Raw genomic sequence first — 20,349 nt, forward strand, 5'->3', positions numbered from 1 at the left:
AGTCAGAAGTCTGAAATCAGGGTGTCGGGTAGGTTGTTTACTTCCTCTCGGCAGGGAGTCTATTCCACAGATCTAACCAGCAATCCTCAACATTCTTTAGCTTGCAGATGGATCACTCCACCTTCACACGGCTTTCTCTTCTTTTAAGGACACCAGTCCAATTATTCCATGTAAGATCACCCTATTCTAACATGACCTCATCTTAACTAATTACCTCTGCAATGACCCTATTTCAAAATAAGGCCTCCCTCTGAGGTTCAGGGAAGCACATGAATTTGGTGGGGGGGCAGGGGTCAGGGGTGGGGGCGTGGGGGGGTGTGCTGAGTAGGCAGCAGAGGTGGGCCAAAGTGAAAATGGTTACAAATACCCAAGAGGGGGACTTCCCTGGTGATCCAGTGGTTAAGATGCTACGCTTCCAACTCAGGAGACATGGGTTCAATCCTTGGTCAGAGAACTAAGATCCCAAATGCCTCAAGGCGTGGCCAAAAGATAAACCATAAAATAAAACATGAGGATGGGAGACCACATTGGTGGGTATATGCAGCGGGGAAAAGTGGGTGCCTCTCAATCTCTCCCCGCAATTTCATCCTCTCCTGGTTTAACTGGTCACAAGAGTTACCACCACACTTAATTGCCACCAGAACCCCACCCTGCCAACCAAGCTGAGCCCCCAGGACCCTGGAGGACCCCTGATCCCACTGGGCTCTGCAGCATCTTCCAGGGCCTGCTCCACTCCTGGCCCAGTGGCCTGGCAGACAAGCCCCGCCAAGCCCCGGGGCAGCACGTCCCCGGCCCCCCACCTCGGCCTGGCAGGCTTGCCTCGTTAGCCTAATGAGCAGGGCCCCGGTGCCAGGCGGTTGCCATGGCCACGGAGACAGCACCGCAGCGCTGGGCGATGCTCCCAGAGGGTCTGTGGCAGGCACCAGAGTTCAGCATGAGGACAAGCAGGGGCCCTCGAGGCACCCCTCTCCTCATGCGGTCCCCGCCATGTGCACCTTTGGGCCTGGCCTCAGGGACTTCTGACTGCCAGCATCTCCCAGAGAGGAACCCCCAGGCCACAAAGAAAAATTCACTCCCCTGCCACTCATCCCTCCAGACCTGCCTGGCTAGAAGTGCCCCACCACTCCAACATAGCACACAGTTAATTGCAGGGGTGGCCAGCCAAGGGGAGGTCAGAGGTCAGCGGGCAGCTGGGGAGACAGGCCTCCAAGGCAGTGAGAAGGGCCTGGATTTCAGGCAAGCCGTGCTGGGAAGCCCTGCGGGCTCACGGGGCTCTGAGTAAGGTCAGGGCACTGCCCCAGTGTCCCCACCCCACAGCTGCTTACACAGGACAGACTGTGGGGGCAGGACAAATGGAGGCTTCTGCAGGCACTGGGCGGGCGAGAGGGTGACCCCCAGGTCTCTGGCTTGGCCCCACACTCTGGGAGCAAGCTCAGGCTGGGAGTCTGGGGGCAAAGGGGGACGGGAGATCCATTTTGGGACAGAGTAGTTCTGAAGCCCCTTTAGGACACCTGTGAGCAATGTAAAGGAGCCTGCTGGATCAGCCTTCCTGGCCCCAGGGTGGGCTCCATGGGTTTATGAGCTGCAGACAGGAAAGTGAGGGGCAAGGATAGGGCCTGCTGGACTAACTCAAGCCTCCAATGGCCCCTTAGCTCCCTGTGCCTCACCACACCCTCTGAGGTCGTGAGCATTCATCACCCCATTTTTCCTGGTGAATAAACTAAGGCACTTCATACAGAGGCTCTGTTACTTGTCCTAGGTTGCATCGCATAGCCAGACACTGGACTCTGCCCCGTGGCTCATTTGAGCTCCCATTCACAAGCCCTAAAACCCAAACACAAAGTCACCGAAAATTAAGCCAAGCCCAGGAGACAGGAGGCAGAGAGTCAGCCCTGGGAAATATACCCACACGTGCACTCCGGTGGGCAGCTGGCTGTGATCTCATCTGATTCTACCCGTGGCTTAATTTTTTCCCCCCACTTCCTTTCCAGCTCAGAGAAATATCCCAGGGTCAACAGAAGGAAGCAGAAATATCCAAAAGCATCAGCAGAGCGCCAAGGTTGGAACAAGAGCCCAGAGGCCCCTAAGTGTCGACACACCCTCAGCATTGCCACGGCAACAATTTCAAAATCCCTGGGCCCTGGCTACAGAACAGACGGAAATGACACTCCATCGGGGAGTGCTAAGTGTCACCTATCCAATTCCAGGGCCTTCCTTCAGGCCAAGTGGTTCACAAGGGCCCCAGGGCCTCCGATAGGGATATTTCACCTTTCAGGTTACTGACTGTCATCTTCCTGAGTCCAACCCAAGGCGTAAGTGTGTGCTAAGTTGCTTCAGTCGTGTCTGATTCTGTGTAACCCTATGGCCCATAGCCCACCAGGCTCCTCTATCTACGGGATTCTCCAGACAAGAACACTGGAGTGGGTTGCCATACCCTCCTCCAAGGGATCTTCCCGACCCAAGGATCGAACCCAGCTTTCCTGTGTCTCTAGCATTGACAGGCTAATTCTTTACCACTAGAGTCACCTGGGAAGCCAAAGCCCCAACCCAAGATGGACACCCAATGACCCAGGTTCTTGCCCAGGGTATGACCTTTGTTAAGACACTCCATGGGGCCAGGCCTTGGCTTCCTCCCCTAGAATCATCCATTAGGAAATCACCCTACCCACCCCACACCCACCCCCACAGGCACTCAGGAGGAACAAACATGGAAACACCTTGCAAGTGTTTTCCCTTTTCTTTGCTCCTGTCTGCTCCAGCTCACCCTTCAAGAACTGAGACAACTTTTAGGAATGCATATGATAAGATAAAATTCAGAGAGCAAGCCCAAGAAGAAAAATCAGGGATGAACCAATCTGAAATCAGGATGAAGTCCAAAACACAAACCAGATTAGACTGCTGAAGGCAGGCAGCAAAATTTGGCTCTGAGCTTCCTAGAGGCCAAAGCAAAGAGGGAAACAAGATGGGTTCTAAGTGACTTTGCAAAAAGTGTGAAAACTATGTAGCACCAGGTGTTACAGCAATTCTTCAGCCCTGGACAGAAGAGATTATAGCCTCAAACATCATCTAAGAACCCAAAAATCCATGCCAAAGGTCAGTTGCCTTAACCATCCCCATTTTCCTATTGCATTCTACAAGAGCATCAGCATAACTCAGCAAGAACAGCGAGCCAGGCAAGAATAAGGGTTGTTTGTTGTTTTTGTTTTGTTTTAATATTTATTTGGCTGTGTCAGGTTTTTGTTGCGACACGTGGGATCTTTTGTTGCAGTGCACGGATTCTCTAGCTGTGGCGCGGGCTCAGTAGTTGCGGCATGTGGGCTTAGTTGCACCACGGCATGCAGGATCTTAGTTCCCTGACCAGGGATCGAACTCACATCCCCAGCATTCTAAGGCAGGATTCTTAACCACTGGACCACCAGAGAAGTCTCTAGAACAAGAGGTTTTAGGGCCCACTTGGTGTGACCCTTAAACTCACAACCCTCTTAAGGGCCTCAGTTTCTCTGACATGACCCTGGAAGATTATGCTGAAGTTAAAAAGAACATGGCAGCTCTCTATCAGGGGTCGGCAAATGCAAAGGGGAAGAGGACCAATATTCCATCTTTTGTCAGCCTTCCGGCCTCTGTAATAACTCCTCAATTTTGCAGCTGTACCCTGAAAACGAAGAATTTGATGGTTTTGAAGAGTCCCTTGGACTGCAAGGAGATCCAACCAGTCCATTCTAAAGGATATCAGTCCTGGGTGTTCTTTGGAAGGAATGATGCTAAAGCTGAAACTCCAGTACTTTGGCCACCTCATGCAAAGAGTTGACTCATTGGAAAAGACTCTGATGCTGGGAGGGATTGCGGGCAGGAGGAGAAAGGGACGACAGAGGATGAGATGGCTGGATGGCATCACCGACTCGATGGACCTGGGTTTGGGTGAACTCCGGGAGTTGGTGATGGACAGGGAGGCCTGGCGTGCTGCGATTCATGGGGTCGCAAAGAGTCGGACACGACTGAGCAACTGAACTGAGCTGACTGATCCTGAAAACAACCACAGACTATACACGAATGAATGAGCGTGTGTTAGTCGCTCAGTCATGTCCAACTCTTTGCAACCCCATAGACTATAGCCTGCCAGGCTCCTCTATCTATGGGATTCTCCAGGCAAGATACTGGAGTGGGTATCCATTCCCTACTCCAGGAGAATCTTCCCTACCCAGGGATCGAACTCTGGCCTCCCACATTGTAGGCAGATTCTTTTCCACCTGAGCCACCAGGAATAGCTGCATTCCGATAAAACTTGACAGCGGATGCTGAAATTTGAATTTCACTTACTTTCACAAGTCACAAAATATTCTTTTTTTTTTTTTTCCAACCATCAAAAAAATGTAAAAACCATTCTCAGCTTGGGCATATAAAAACAGGAGGTGGGCTGGATTTGGCCCACAGGCTGTAGTTTGTGAACCCCGGCTCTCTATATATTTCAGAATAAATCAAGATGTATTATAATTTAAAGGAGGAAAGTACGACATAAATATGGTGTGATACCATGTGTGTGCTTGTTTTTAAAGGGAACACACACATCTCTGTCCCTGTGAGGCGGACATATGGCCGGAGTATCTCTGGGAGGAAACCGTACCCGTGTGGATCTGCCTCGGGGGACACAAACAGAAGGCCAAGAACAGGAAGGAGACTTCCCTCAACACCTCCTGGGTTCTGTTTTACTTTTTTTTAACAGGCCCATGCTTTTTCTTTTATTAAAATAAATTTTTATAAAGCCCAAAGCAAGTGGCAGGGTTGGAGTACTAAGTCGTGTCTAACTCTTTTGCGACCCCATAGACTGTAGCCCACCAGGCTCCTCGGTCCATGGGATTCTCCAGGCAAGAATACTGCAGTGGGTTGCCATGACCTTCTGCAGAGGATATTCCCGACCCAGGGATCAAGCCTGTGTCTCCTGCATTGGCAGGCGAATTCTTTACCGCTTTAGCCACCAGGGAAGCCCTAGGAGTGTATCATTTTGGGGGTTTTCTGTTTTTTTCAAATGACAAATAAAGAGCAATGCTGTCTCCTCTCCCAAAGTTAATCTAGTTGTTATCAACATGGAAAGACATCCATAATGTGTTAATTCATAGCAGTAAAAAAGTACAGACCACGACAGCCCCTGTGGGAAGCAGGCCTGCTCAACGTATCTGCAGGTGTGGACAGTCAAGGCAGGAGTTGGGCCATCATCTCTACAAACCTGAGATTCTTCTGAGCCTGAACCTCAACTCAGCACCCAGTGGGAGCTGCCCACACTTTGCACAGACCTGGGGCTACCTCCCCTGCTGCAGAAAGGACAGTTAGGGGAGGACGTAGGGGACACTTGAGCCAGCTCCCCAGGCTCAGGGATGGTGACCTGGTAGGACCAGAAAGGGTGATAACATCCAGCCAGTGGTCTGAATTCTGGCATTTGGCCCTGAGTCAAGAAAGAAGGGGAACTTCTCCGGCGGTCCAGTGGTTAAAATTCTGTGCTTCCAACGCAAGGGGCCCAGGTTCGATCCCTGGTTGGAGAACTAAGATCCCACAAGCTACAAGACAAAAATAAAAACAGAGAAGGCAAGGCTCTACCGTCAGAGCTGCCCATGAGGAACAAAGCCCACTAGTCATATTTTGTGTGTGCGTGCTCAGTCGTTCAGTCATGTCTCTACACACCCTCCGGACTATAGCCCACCAGGCCACTCTGTCTATGGGATTTTTCAGTCAAGAATACTGGAGTGGGTTGCCATTTCCTTCTCCAGGGTATCTTCCCAACCCAGGGATCAAACCCGCATCTCCTGAATTGGCAGGCAGATTCTTTACTGCTGAGCCATGGGGAAAATCACATTTTAAATGTTATTAAAATCAAGTAACAAATAACAGTCTGATCCTGGGTTGCATTAGCCTCCCTTGAGGTGCTCAGTGCCACCTGTGGAGAGCGGTTAAGGGCAGGTCTGGAACAATCGCACCATCACAGAAAGGTCTCCTGGACAGAGCTGCCACAGAGGCTGGAAGGGCAGGAGGGGGTGGGGACGTGAGGGAAGTGGGCAAGGGGGAGTGGACGGAGGGCTGTGGAGTCCAGGCCAGCACTCGGGAGAGCCTCAGGCTTTGTTGGGAAACAGGATCACAGAATGCAGAATGTTCCTCCAAGATGACAAGGCTCCAGTGGCTCCAGGCAGAGAAAAAACACACGAAAGAAGGGAAAAAATCAGCTGCTGAGAGTCAGGCCCTGCTCCCATATGCTGAATCTTGTTTCATCATCCAGTCTCAGGCCTTCTGATCAGGGCAGCCGTCAGACACAGCCACATGTGGCTTTTTAAATGTAAGTTAATTAACATGAAATAAAATTACCAGTTCAGTCGGCACTAGCCACATTTCAAGCGCTCAAAAGCCACACATACCTAGTGGTTGCGCATGTATATGCGTGCACTTGGCCGTTCAGTTGCGTTCCACTCTTGGTGACCCCATGGGCTGTAGCCCAGCAGACTCCTCTGTTCATGGGATTCTCCAGGCAAGAATATTGGAGTGGGGTGCCATTCCCTTCTCCAGGGGATCTTCTCAACCCAGGGATCAAACCCGGGTCTCCTGCATTGCAGGCGGATTCTTTACCGTCTGAGCCACCAGGGAAGCCCACCTTGTGGTTAGGGGACAGCAAAGGTCCAGAATGCTCCCCACCATTACCAGGAGTGCCAGGACAATGCAGCCCTAGATGGTCTTCCCAGGGGTGTTATTTTGCACACCCCACTCCCCCATTTAAGGATAAGAAAACTGAGGCCGAAAGGCTTTTAATGGAGGGGAGCAGGATTTGAGCCAGGTCTGATTCAAAGGAGCCCTTTCGAGAACCACCCCCCAGCCCCAGGGGTAAGGGGAAGCTCAGCCCTCCCCCAGGAGGCTCCCTGTGTCCTCCCCATCAGTCTTCCCCCCACTTTCCAGGCTGCCTGAGCCTTCCAACTTCAGTTTCCAGCAGACACTAGGGAATTAAAAGCAGAACAGAAAACCTTGGCCTTCAAGGGCCCAGGTCTCCTGGGCAGATCTGGGAATCACCAACCAGTCGGACAGGAGAGGAGCCTGCCGCCTCCAGAAAGCAACAAGCCCAGGCACAGGGTTCAGGTGAAGAGATTATTCCATAACATCCTTCCCAGCAGCCTTTTAGAAAGAATAGCTTGCATCCAACCAGCCCGTCAGCGAGGACCTAGGTTGAACAAAAATTCTACAGGGGGAAGCCTCCCCTCTCCAACGGTGGAAACAGTGGGGCAGGGCAAAATAACAACAACTCCTGTGATATATTATGACATCCATTGAGTCTTCATAACAATAAAACCAGAAGTAGAATCATCATCATCCCTATTTTAGAGATGAGCAAACTGAGGCCCAGAGAAGTTAAATAACCCATCCAGAATCACACAACTTGAAACTGCAGAGCTGAACATTAAACCCAAAGCTCTAGCTTTCTGCCCTTTTATCCTCTCCCCCTACCCCACGGCCCTAGTGGGTAATATGCCCATTGTACAGACCATGGCACCCTGCCTCTCCAGGGGGCAGGAATCAGTCCCAGGGCACTCTGCTTGCACATGGCTAAGCCAGGGCAGCAACTCACTGGAACTTTGCAATGATCAGTGGTGCGAATCTCAGACAAAACACTCCCAGACAGTCCTCTGCTGTTGGTTTAGGATGATTCTTTACGGATCTATGAACCAAAAGTTCCCAAGTTCCTTCTCCCTGGGCGTGGTGGTGGGGAAGTGCCCAGGCAGAAAAGCCTCACTTTAGACTAAAAGAAAGACAGTGATGATGATTTTGATCATCATAAGAAAGGCGCACCACCATGTGACCTTGGGGCTGGCCTGGCACCTCTGACCTGCACCCTCATCTGTAAAACCGGAAAAAGCTGTCATCCGCCGCAGGACTTCCCAAGGTCTCCAGCTACAAAGAACCCCAGGGCTGCCCACCAGCGAGCAGGAGCTCTTCTGATGCAGTTTTCTGGAGTCCCATAATACGCCATGCTAAATAATTCAAAACCATGTTTTCATTTCAAAATAAACACAGCCCTGTCGCCAGAGCGAATGCCAAATTTGCATGAATGTTTAAGATGAAATGAGACTTCAAAGGAACTTCAGACCTGCTTCTGGCACTGTCCCCCCTCCCCGAATCCTGGGGAGAACAAGTTCTCAGTCTCCAGCCCCGCAGGGCAAAGATCTGTAGGTGCTGCTCAAATAAGAAACATCATTTCTTTCTTCCTGTCTTCTGTCTGCAGCTCCACTGAGCAGGTCTGCAGTATGTTCATTCTTGCTGCACCAAGGCGACCACGAGTAATCCCAGGTCTTAACTCAGCTCCACACCCAAACTGTGTGACCTTGGGCAAGTCACCTAACCTCTCTGGGCTTCATTTCGCCATCCATAAAATGGGATGATATGAGCCCTGACCTCACAGCGCAATAACATGTACACAGATTCTTGATGAAGGTGGACCTGGCACATAGTAAGCACTTTATATATGTTGGCTGTTATTGGATTATTGCATCATATTTAGTATTTTTCAGCTCCTAAACCAAAACTTCACTTGACAGGTTGTAAAGTCCCTTCCCCACCTCCAAGGATCCTCCAGAAATGCCAGATTATCTTTCCTAAGCATCACTTCCTTGGAGGACTCTGCATACCCACTCATGAAACAAGCCTTTTAAGACTCCCCTGGCCCGACCCTGGGCAGCCTGGCCCTCCCCAAGCAGGCAACCCAGGCTCTCATCCCCTCCTGGCCCCCTTCCCTGGGCACCCAGGGCAGGAATGACCAGTTCCTCCAAGCTGGGTCCCTGGCAGGGAGTCTGGTCTTGAAGGTATCACCTGGGGAGGCTGCTGTTGGCATTAGAGAGATGAAGAGGAAATAGAGGAGGAGGGAAAAACACACACAAATAAAAGCTCTCAGCCCCCTATTGTCAGAGGCAGCATTTGATGTGGGGGATTTATGGTTCAGAGAGCTGTTGGGAGGATGGGGTGAGAGCTCCAGGTCTCTTGCTGGAGCATCTCTGCTTCTTACAGAAGGGAGACCCCTCCAGCTGCGTTATGCCTAGCAGCACTTCCCCCCACCCCTCCACCCTGCAAAAAAAAAAAAAAAAAAAAAATCTCAGAGTGAACCAACTTTTCCACCCACTGCTGGGTTGGGAGCACAGCACAAGGTACCCCGCCATCACCTCTAGTCAGAGGGGATCAAGGCCAGGCAGCCTCCATCCAGCCTGAATGGCAAGATGCTGGGGGCCAGGACGCCTGGGGCCTCTTTCCAACGCCAGCGAGCGGGCCAGTGTGAGCCTGGCCAATCCCCCCAACCCCCATGCCCGGAGAACAATCAAGCCTTCCCAGCTCGGGCCTTTCATGCAGCTAAATTCGTGTTTGCAGAGCCCTCAGAAATCTTTAGGAGGTGGTATGAGTATTATTAATTGGGGGGAAAAAAGAACGGATTATGCCAAATAAATCCTTCCCACGTAGCCAAACCCTCGCTGAAGGAAGGAGGGAGAGTGCGCGCTGCCCCACGAGGGGGTCTCCATCCCTCACCGGGGCCTGACAGCCACATTACCATTTACATGGCTTTATCAATAGTATTGATCCCAGAGCAAGCGTAAATAGCTCGGTGGGAAGAGGCAGGGGCTGGGGCCCGCTGGGTACCCGCCCCCACGTCTGGGCACCGCAGACTCCCCGGGCACCCGGCGGCGGCGGTGGTAAATTTCCAAGCAAAGACAAGGCAGCGGCGCGAGGAAGCCAGACAGCGCCTGGGACGCCCTGGCAGCCGCCGCCACCGCCGCCTCCTATTCCCAGCTCACCGCCGGCGTCCGGCCCCAGCGCGAATCCCACAGCCGGACCCAGTCTGCGCATCTGTTCAGTGGGCTGAAGGCACCACCTGCCCTTCTCTGTCCTCACGCGGAAAAGTCAAGGGGTTGCAAAGAAGGCCCCCTCCCTTCACCACATCTTCTGGCAAAATGCATGGCCGCCCCTTCTCATCAAATTTCCAGGCCATTGGAATAAAGACCAAGTTTTAGAACTCAGGAATAATAATAACAGTAACTGGTGATACATATACAAGCACCTTCTACGTATTCCCACCCTTGGTTCTCATAACAACCCTCTAAACTCGGTATTATTGTTATCATCCCACTTTGCAGCTGAGAAGCCTGAGGCACAGGGAGGTTGAGTAATTTGTCCAGAGTCACACTGCCAGTAGTGGCAAAAGTGTGTTTCCCACCAAAGGCAATACGTTGCACGAGCCGGCTGTGAGTAGTTCAGCTCCCCGGGTTCAAGGTCTCTTACTTTCTCAGAGGGCTTTCCCCCTACACCTCAATCCAAAAAAAAAAAAGACCACCCACCACGAGGTACATAACAATGCCCAGGGACGTACTCCGAGCTCACTGCAGGCCCGGAGAACCCCTTCTATCAAAGCAACCGCGGGGACCCAGATCTGGTTTAAAAAGGGCAAAGTCAAGGCCACGGATAACACAATCCCCAACAAGCCCAGAACTCCCTCATCCAGCCAGCCCGCAGGGCTCCTCTCCCCATCCCTCCTCCCTGCCTCCCTCACACATCCTTCCTCCAAATCTGCAAAAGGGAAAAAAAAAAAATCATAATAAAACCAGTTCTCACCAACAGGGGGGGAGGAGGAGGGGGAGGAAGCAAGGAGGCTGAGCCGACAGCACAGATCCGCCTCCGCTGCCTGCACCAGACCCTCAGAGAGCCGGAGCGCGCGACAGGCGGCTGGAGGGCCCTCGCTTCCAAAAAAATAAACCTACAATGTAAAAATAACGCCGGGCGCCCCACGCTAATTGGGCCCGGGCGACAGCAGCTCACAGGTACAGCGTGTCTCGCCCGCCCGCCCGCACGCCTAGACCTCTCTCACTCCCTCGGGCTTTTTCCTGCAAGCGTCCGGGGTGGGGAAGGAGCGCCCCACAGGTCTCCCCCCACTCCCCGCCAAGTCTCCGGGGGTGTTCCCCCAGCACTAGGACCGGGGGCCTCCGGGTCCAATCCAAGTGGGATCAGTTCTGAATTCCAACTTCCCAAACTAGTGGCATCCCAAGTATCCGCACAGCCCGGGGGAGGGACCAGGAGGCGGCCCCATGAGGCGTCACCAGCCGCGGGAGGCAGGCCCAGACACCAGGAACACCGGCCCACGGGGAAGGGGGGAGCAAGGGGCGCCTCTCCTCGGGGACCCCGACCCAGAGCCCTCCGACCCCTCGCCGAGGAGCGACCACGCCAGCAGCCCCCGCCCCCCGTGGCGGGAACCCCTCCCAGGCGCCTTCCAGAGCAGCCAGGCCGGGGAGCCGAGGGTGCCATCTCCAGGGGCACCCCCGAGCCGCACTGCCCACTGGAAAATAAGGCGCAGTGTCACCCCCCAAGTCCAGGGCTGCTTGGAGAGGACGGAGGCGCATGGCGGCCATGCCCCCAGGGTTGTGGCACACGGTGGGGGGCTGTCCTGCGCAGTTCCAGGACACCCCCCCGCCCGCCCTCCCCCCACGCCTCTTCCCTCCTTCCCGTCCCCTCGCAGGGGAGCTGGAGTTCCCCTAAGTTCCCCGGCACCCCCACGCACGCGGGCCGCAGTGTCTATGGGGCGCCTCGCTCCCCAGCAGGCCACCCCCCGAGAGCGCCAACTCGGGAGTGCAGGGGCCCCGCCAACTCCGCCGCGTGCGCCGACCGATCTTCCCCGATTTCCCCGGAAGCGCGCCCCGCGCCTCACCCCGGCCCTCCGCGGGGACCCCCCGCCCCAACTCACCTCGCGGAGGTGGCGGCGGCGGCGCCCGGGCTCGGGGAGCGCTCGGGCCGCCCGGACGCTCAGGCAAGTGGCGGTGCAGATCGGGCTGGGGGCGCGCAGCAGGCCCGGCCTCCAGCCGGGGCGCGATCCTCCCGCCGCCGCCTCCTAGGGCGCTAGCCCCCAGTCCCCGGGCCGCAACTTGGCGCGCATTGCGGGGGCGCAGGGCGCGGGCGCACGGCTCGGGCGGGGCGCGGGCGGACACGGGGCTCCGATGCGGCCCGGCCTGCCCGCGGCTCCGCTCCCCGGCGGCGGCGGCGGTGGCGGCGGTGGCGGCGGCGGCGGCGGGAGGGGGAGGAGGGGGCGGGGCGGGAGCCCGGGAGGCGGTGGCTCGGCCTCCCGGCTCCTGGCTCCCCGCCCGCACCGACGCGCCCCGGCCCGGCCCCCTCGGGCTCCTTAAAGGGCCCACGTTGCCTCCCCCGGGCCTGCGCGCACCCACTCGCGCGTGCACACGCTGCCACACAGACACACACACGCTTGGGCGCGACGCCGAGTTTCTTTTTAGCAGCTCCCTGAAGGAGGAAGGAGGGGGAAAGCGCCTCCCCATCCCGCCCCCTCCTCCTCCAGTGGGCCGTGCGCCCTCCTCTTCCCCAGCCCCAGATACTTCACTCGAAGTATAATCGCTTTTCAGCTATTAAATTATCAGTCTAACTCTGGAGTGACCAGTGGATGGGGAGGGGGCATACGAGGAGGGCCACACACAGGACCTTTAAGGGACCCACACAGATGCGAGGGGACACAAGCGGTGGAGTTCGCTCTGGGTGTCTCGCACACAGTAGAGCGCAAGACTCTCGCCAGTGGACCTTCACACACTGGGCCTCAGAAAGGAGAGCTAACCCAGGGGGGCACGAGGGCAAATTCGCAACCACCGCTCACCCCAGCCCCGCAGACGTGAGCGCAGCCTGGGACATAGACTCCTAAGACATAAGGTCACCCGCAGATAAACAAACCCCGACACAGGCAGGAGTTCACCCACGCGGGCGGACACACACACACACACACACACACACACATGCACTAGAATGTCCGTTTCTAGAGGGCGAGAATTTCTATCTGTTCCCTGGTCTTTCCCAGGTAGGGACGCAATGTGTTGCAAGAACTCCCAGTTCGGGACTTTCAGGGACACAAACGCAGATACACGATGCTGCAAGTGTGTGGTGGGCACGAGCGGGCAGGGTCACGGACGAGCACACACGTGGACACTCGCCCGCGCACACGCAAGCGCTCACGGCTCCAACAGGAACCCCACTGGCAGCCGTGACAACCCGTGTGTCCTCATTTACCCCCCTCCTCATGCCCCTCCCAGGCTGCTTTCTCAAAGCCGGGGAGATCTTTTTAAACAGCAGAGGGCACCGGGAGCCCCAGACCGGGACCCTCCCTCCTCCTCTGCTTTCCCCTAAGATGTAAGAGAGTTTGAATTTTTTTTTTTTTTTCGGTTCAACTTTCCTTTTTTGGAGCGACGTCTCAGCAGATTCAGTTCTGCCATCTGCCAACATCTGAGAACCCCCAGGGGGAGTGGGGAATGGCTGCGGTGGGGAGGCGGCCATGCGGTTTCCAGGGGCAGGGCGGGCCTCCGCCTCCAGCGTGCCTGCAGGGGTTCTCAGCCTCCCTAGTAGCAACGTGCCCCTCTTGGCCCCCTCAGGCTGCGCCGGCTCTTTTTTTTTTTTTTTTTTTCTGGGGAGGGTGGGGCTGGGAGCACCTGAGACTGACAAAATCTGGAAAAAGGGAAGTGTCTGTGGAGGGGCTGAGGGATGGAACAGAAGTAGGGGGTCTCAGGTCAATGAATGTCCTCTCCCTTCCCACCCTGGCCCCACCAGCTCCAGAGGCACCCAGCCAGACCACGAGAATCCACAGGCCAAGAGCCAGACCTAGGGAAGGAAGGACTAGCCCTTCCGATGGGGCCTGGAGGAGGGGATGGAGGGGAGGAACTGAGGTAGGGGGGTCCCACCCCACCAGGCAGACTCGGAAACCCCCACCCCCACCCACACATCACCTGGGGACACTCTCTGGGATTTGCATTTCAATGAGATTTGGTTCTGGGATTTGGCACCCAGGGGTGGGGAGGAGGGTATTGGGGGTAAATTCAGGGGTTCCTTCTGCCAGCTTCTGCCTCCCAAGTGTTGCCACTGGGCTTTGACTGAATCTGGGGGAATAAGAGGGTCAGGCAGGCAAGGGGACTGTCAGCTTTGTAATGTTCCGAGGTGGGGGGTATCACTTGGAAACCCCTCAAAGAGTCAAGCAGAGACTCAACCATCCTCTACCCCCTGGACCTACCAAGTTACAGATGGAAACGCCCAGACCCCTAGAAGGGGCAGCATTTTTCTGCACAGGACCTGGCTACTTTCTTGCCCACTCCTGTCTCTTATGATTATTAATCCCATCCTCACGTACAACAGGGAGCAACACAACTGCTTGTTCTCAGAGTTCACGAATTCCCCCCAGAAATCCTCAGATGGGGGGTCGGAGTCTCCTGAGATGGGTCCCACGATACAGATAGGGAAACTGAGGCCCTGAGAGATGAAGAACCTAACTAGCTGGACTCACTCAGCTAGCGATTCCAGATGGGTGCTCTGAACCCAGGCTCTGGAGAGATGAGCTGGAAGATCTCTGCATCCACCCCCCCACAGATTTCCTCCCTGCCCTGATTGCTACTCTGCGTTCTGTATGTTTCACCACTGGACTTTGAGGAGCAGCCCCAGGGATCCACTTGTAACTAACAAGAATAGCAGCTTTAAAAAACCACCAAACACTCCCGCCCCATCTCTCTGGAGGGTCCCTACACCCCGTCGGAATGAGGATTAACTAAGAGCTTCCCAAACAGTTCATTAAGCCTTCGTGAGGGAAAGATTTTCCATATACCCATTTCACGGGTTGGAGGACTGAGACTGAGCTAGAGGAGTCACCGGAGGACAGTGTAAGGACATCCACTAAGTGACCCGGGCCAGATTAGAACAGGTGAAGGAATGTTATATGCATCGAGGGAGCTCTGGCCCCAAAGGAACCAAATTCTGCCTTAGGCTTGGATCCCGCTGTTCCCTTCCCAATCTTTCAACGTTTCCCTCCTAAATACCTGGCAAACTATTCAGCTCACCCCAGCCTCAGGACCTTCACACTTGCTTTTCCCTCTGCCTGACACAGGAATCTAACTTCAAGTTCCAGGTTAATACCCTCTCCCTAGAGAGGCCCTCACTGATCCTCAATCTAAAACTCCCGAGGCACTCACTAACCTACCCCCCTATTCCTTTTCCTTATCCTGTTTTCACCACCAAAAGTATCCTGGACATGTCACGTATATATTGTCTTATCATCAGTGTTTGCTCCATGAGAGCAAAGACCTCATCTGTCTTCTCACTGCAATACCCCCGGCACATAATAGGCACTAAGTTAAAGTGTACTGAGAATGAAGGAACAAATGGATAAGTGAATACAACCCAGAGGAAAATGGCTGGGTGTCAGACATGGCCCTGGAGAATCTAGAAGGAATTGGGCATGGCTGGCCTGTTCTCTAATGCTCACTCCTCTGGGATGTTTCAGAGTTGAATCTTTACTTCCCTCTGTCTATCTCATCCTCTAGGTGGGGGGTGGATGGGGGGTTGGTTAGGGGGCCTCCCTGAACAGCACCCAGGGCCTGACACCTAAAGATATCCCATTCAGGGTCACTGAGTCCGTATGGGCAACTGCAGTGTCAGATCAAACTTCCAGCCACTCCAAGTGGGTCTGCCCTGAAAATATGCCCCCCTAGGCAAGCCTGGGGAAACCAGGCATTTAGAGGGTCAGATTGAAGGCTGCAGGGCATGGGGCCTTGAGCCGCCTTTTTTTTTTTTTCTTTAAGTTTCTATTGCTTTTATTTTATTTTATTTTTGGCCGCACCTTAATAATGTCAGACTTTATTTTGGGGGGCTCCAAAATCACTGCAGATGGTGATTGCAGCCATGAAATTAAAAGACGCTTACTCCTTGGAAGGAAAGTTATGACCAACCTAGACAGCATACTCAAAAGCAGAGACATTACTTTGCCAACAAATGTCCATCTAGTCAAGGCTATGGTTTTTCCAGTAGTCATGTATGGATGTGAGAGTTGGACTGTGAAGAAAGCTGAGCACCGAAGAATTGATGCTTTTGAACTGTGGTGTTGGAGAAGACTCTTGAGAGTCCCATGAACTGCAAGGAGATCCAACCAGTCCATTCTAAAGGAGATCAGTCATGGGTGTTCTTTGGAAAGAATGATGCTAAAGCTGAAACTCCAGTACTTTGGCCACCTCATGCAAAGAGTTGACTCATTGGAAAAGACTCTGATGCTGGGAGGGATTGGGGGCAGGAGGAAAAGGGGACAACAGAGGATGAGATGGCTGGATGGCATCACCGACTCGATGGACGTGAGTCTGAGTGAACTCCGGGAGCTGGTGATGGACAGGGAGGCCTGGCATGCTGCAAGTCATGGGGTCGAAAAGAGTTGGACACAACTGAGTGACTGAACTGAACTGAACTGCAGCTTGCAAGATCTTATTTCCCTGACCAGGGACTGAACCCTTGCCCCCAGCAATAAAAGTACTGGGTCCTAATCACTGGACCACCAGGGAATTCCCAGCCCTAAGCCTCCTTGACTCCAGTGGTCCCAAAAGCTCCCCAGGCTGGCCATCTGAGTACCCACAAAGGAAACCTCTCATTCTCTGGATCTCTGTCAGCGACAACTCAAAAATGCCTAGATGAGCATCACAGGGGCAAGCCTCCTGTACACATCAGAACAGTGTACACATAGGAGATCTTACACTTCTTTTCATACTTTTGTTGTGCCTTAAAATGTAGTAGTCTTGCCTGGAAAATTCCATGGACAAGGGAGCCTAGCGGGCTACAGTCCATGGCATTGAAAAGAGTAGGACACAACTGAGCAATTAACACACACACAAAATGGGGAGGGTGGGAATTCTCCAGTGGTCCAGCGGTTGGGGCTCGGTACATTCACTGCTGTGGTTGTCCTGGGTTCGATCCCTGGTCAGGGAACTAACATCCCACAAGCTGCACAGCGCAGCCAAAAAATAATAATAATAATAATGATGAATAAATAAATAAAAGCGAGAGGGCAAACGTAAAAGCCCGCAGGGCCTGGCAAGACCAGCGGGCCTGTGACTGGAGGAGAGGTGAGTAATGGGGTGGGTGGGGCCTGCAGGCACACCCCCACGCCTGTCCTGAGGCACTCAGAGTCACTCTGGTTAAAGCATAAGCGCAGCCAAGCCAAATACCAAATGCCAGGGTGGGCCACAGTCGGCAGAGGCCAGCTTGTTTGTGACCCCGGCAAAACCTGAACTCCCCAGGTCGGTTTTCTACTCAGTGACCCGTGCTTCCCACCCCAAGTTGAGGGGCCAAGTAGGGGCAGGCAACAGAAGCTTCCTAAGGTAACAGGAGACCCTCTTCCATAGTGTGGGTTGTTGTTGAGTCACTAAGTCCGACTCTTTGTGACCCCATGGATTGTAGCCCGCCAGGCTCCTCTGTCCTCCACTATCTCTGGAGTTTGCTCAAACTCGTGTCCATTGAGTCAGTGATGCTATCTAACCATCTCATCCTCTGCCGCCCCCTTCTCTTTTTGCCTTCGATCTTTCCCAAGAGCAGAGTCTTTCCCAGTGAGCCGGTGTGGGTAGAAGGAGGGAAAGCCTGGTTTCAATGCATGCATCCCAGCTTTGGTCATTCAGGATGTATTTTATTTTGTTTTAAATATGTATTTATTTATTTGACTACAGTGGAACTTGGTTGCAGCTTGCAGGATCTTAGTTCCCTGACCAGGGATCAAACTCAGGCCCCCTGCATTGGGAGCTCGGAGTCTTAACCAGTGGTCCACCAGGGAAGTCCCTCAATGTGTATTTTAGTAAGTGCTTCCTATATGCCAGGCACTGTGAGAGGGAAGAGCAAAGGAGATCAAGCTGAACCCTCAGGAACTGTCATCAGGCAGGGAGTCGACATTCAAAATACAAAGTTATGTCACCGCCTGTGTGCTAAGAGCCCTTTAAAGGGAAGGAAAAATGCCCTGGTGCTCATAGGAAAGTTAAATTTCAGGACACAGAGGATTTTGGAAGGGAGCAGATTTCCCCAAATCCCCATCCTCTCCTGCACAGGGGAGTCCAGAGTTCCTCTCCAATCTCACCTGACAAAAATATCACTGAGAATGTCACCCAGGGCCCCCAGCCACCCTCCCCCGCCTTCGCTGCAAGAAACTGCCATGTCACCCCCAGCTTCCTCTGATGTCTGCGCTTTTATTTATGACACTGTGTGCATTTCAGAAAGAAGGAAGCAGGGAATGAGATCAAGCCCCTGTCTGATAGGCCTGATTACCTCTGAAGATAAACAACTCCCTTTCTCCCAGGGCTGCATTTCTGGGGTGTTTGCAGCCCATCTGCTTGCCTCTTTGCTCTCAGGAGCCAGTGGGGTAAGAACAGAGATATCCAAGGAGGATGAAGGTCCCCCCAGCCTTGCTCATGGCGGCCCCAGGGCGAGCTGCCTGAGTGGACGTCAGTGGGGCAGGCCGTGCAGAGCCTGGGCATTCTTCCAATGGAACAGTCGGCAGCCGTGGATGAGCACAGAACAGGCTGTACGTTCTGAAGGGGGCAGAACTCCAAGATACATTGTTTAGCACAAAAGCAGGTGCAGACCTGGGCGTGCAGTGGGGTCCCTTTTGTGCACAGAAGAGCAAGGGGAATCAACTCTGCAGCCACCAGCTCATCTGTGCTTGGCTACTTCCAGAAGGGTATTTATAAATTCAGGAGTACCTACTGTGTGCTGAGCACCATATTACATGTTAGCCAGGCTCAGGGAATTCGGCAAAGTGACCCAGACAGCAAAGTCCCTGCCCTCCTGAAGCTGACATTCTGAAGGTGCAGATCCATAAGGAAAACTGAATAAATGTATCATATGCTTTATTGACAGGTAAGTAAGTGAGTGCTCTGCGAAAAAGTAAATCGGGAAAGGAAGACTCCGTAGATGTGAGGGAGGGAACCATGCCTGCAGTATCTGGGTAAAAGCAGGAGTGCAGAGGCCCTAGGGTGGGAATGTGCCCGCAATATTTAAGGAACCAGAGTGAGACCAGTAGAAAAATGAACGAGTGAGCAGTGAGGATGCGGGGATGTCCTAGGAGCTTGGCGTGGTTAACAGGACACATGAGAGACTGATACCAGGAGTTGCCTCTGGATGGAGGAGGGGTGCCTAGGAATTGAGGTTCAGAGGCAGGGGGTGGGATGGGAGTGGGGGGCAATTTGCTTTGACCACATCCCCTGTGGACTGTTTAAAGTTGCATAATGAAAGTTCTTTCTTTTCTTTTTTTTTTTTTTCCCTTTTTTTTTTTCCAGTTTGGACATCTGGTTTTGGACATCCCCGCGTGCGCTTCTGGATTTTTTTTCTTGAGATTCAAGGAGGTCTCCTTTCCGGCATCTTTGCACCACATTTGCTGTTTTTCAGCCTCCCAGAGAATGTTAGGAATTAGCCCCTGGGTGGCCTGACCTCCTGGTTGGGCCTGGGAAGCCAAGCAAAAGCCCCAGCCTTCCCAGGGTGGCGGCGGCACGGATGTCCGGACAGTATAAAAATCCACATTGCAGTGGTTACCACACGTGGTTCTCAGAGCAGCCCTGGCCTGAACAGCCCCACATATGGGCCCAGAGCACAGGCCCCTGGTCGAGGCGAGATCAGAACCCAGAGGCCTGTCCACAGCTGGTGAGGCTCACCGTCTTGTGTGTCCCTCCTATGTCCCCTCTGGCTTTAACTCAACAAAATCAATAATAATTCTCATTTTAAAAATATCAATGTGATGGGTCCAACTGACTGAGAAAGGCCCTCCAGGCCTCTCAGCACCCTCAGGAGGGCCCAGCACGGAAGGCCCAGCACTGTTTGTGCTAAGGGTACAGAGTTCTACAATCCCAAGGGAGGGTCCAAGCTAGAGAAAGTTGGGATGGAAAGGATCCACGGTTTTGAATCAGGCAGTTCTGGGTTCACCTTCCAACTCTGACACCTCATTAAGTCACTCAACAAACTTTTAATAGACTGGGCCCAGGATCCAGCTCACATGGAGCTTCCTGGCAGGGCAGTGTTCATCCTTCCCTCCTCCTGGCATGCCTTCTGGATGGCATAAGCCAACAAGTATGCTTTCCAGGGGCTTCGAAGGCAATGCTAGTGGTAAAGAACCCAACTGCCAATGCAGAAGGTGGAAGAGAGGTGGGTTCAATCCCTGGGTCCAGAAGATCCTCTGGAGGAGTGTGTAGCAACCTACCCCAGTATTTCTGCCTGGAGAATCCCATGGACAGAGAAGCTTGGTGGGCCACAGTCCACAGGGTCGCAAAGAATTGAACACAACTGAAGCAGCTTGACATGCACACACGCACATGCTTCTCAGACTCCCTTGCAGTGAAGGTTCTGTGTGGATCCTGGTTCCAGCAATCCATAGGTAGCGTTAGAATTCAGAACAGAGTTCACAGGGTACAGAGAGGGTCTGGCCACTGAGCTGGGTGCACTGTAGCAGGGGGGCAGGTTCTGGAACTGGAATCTAGGGGCAGCACCTCACTCAGAGGGTGGCTTCCTGCCTGGGACAGGGGACAG

At 53.7% G+C, this 20,349-nt stretch overlaps 1 protein-coding gene across 15 annotated transcripts in view; it reads right to left on the reverse strand.

Moving 5' to 3' along the window:
• The window catches only part of NCOR2 (nuclear receptor corepressor 2), a 236,218-nt gene extending 224,229 nt beyond the window's left edge, over positions 1-11,989 (reverse strand). For 12 of the 15 annotated variants that reach the window (XM_018061381.1, XM_018061395.1, XM_018061386.1 and 9 more), the window contains exon 1: positions 11,741-11,989. The gene's annotated coding sequence lies outside the window, so the exon portion shown is untranslated. The remainder of the gene's footprint in view (positions 1-11,740) is intronic. The other 3 variants (XM_018061396.1, XM_018061394.1, XM_018061391.1) reach the window with 1 other exon arrangement.

Source organism: Capra hircus, chromosome 17 (assembly GCF_001704415.2).
Source record: "Capra hircus breed San Clemente chromosome 17, ASM170441v1, whole genome shotgun sequence".
Lineage (NCBI taxonomy): Eukaryota > Metazoa > Chordata > Mammalia > Artiodactyla > Bovidae > Capra > Capra hircus.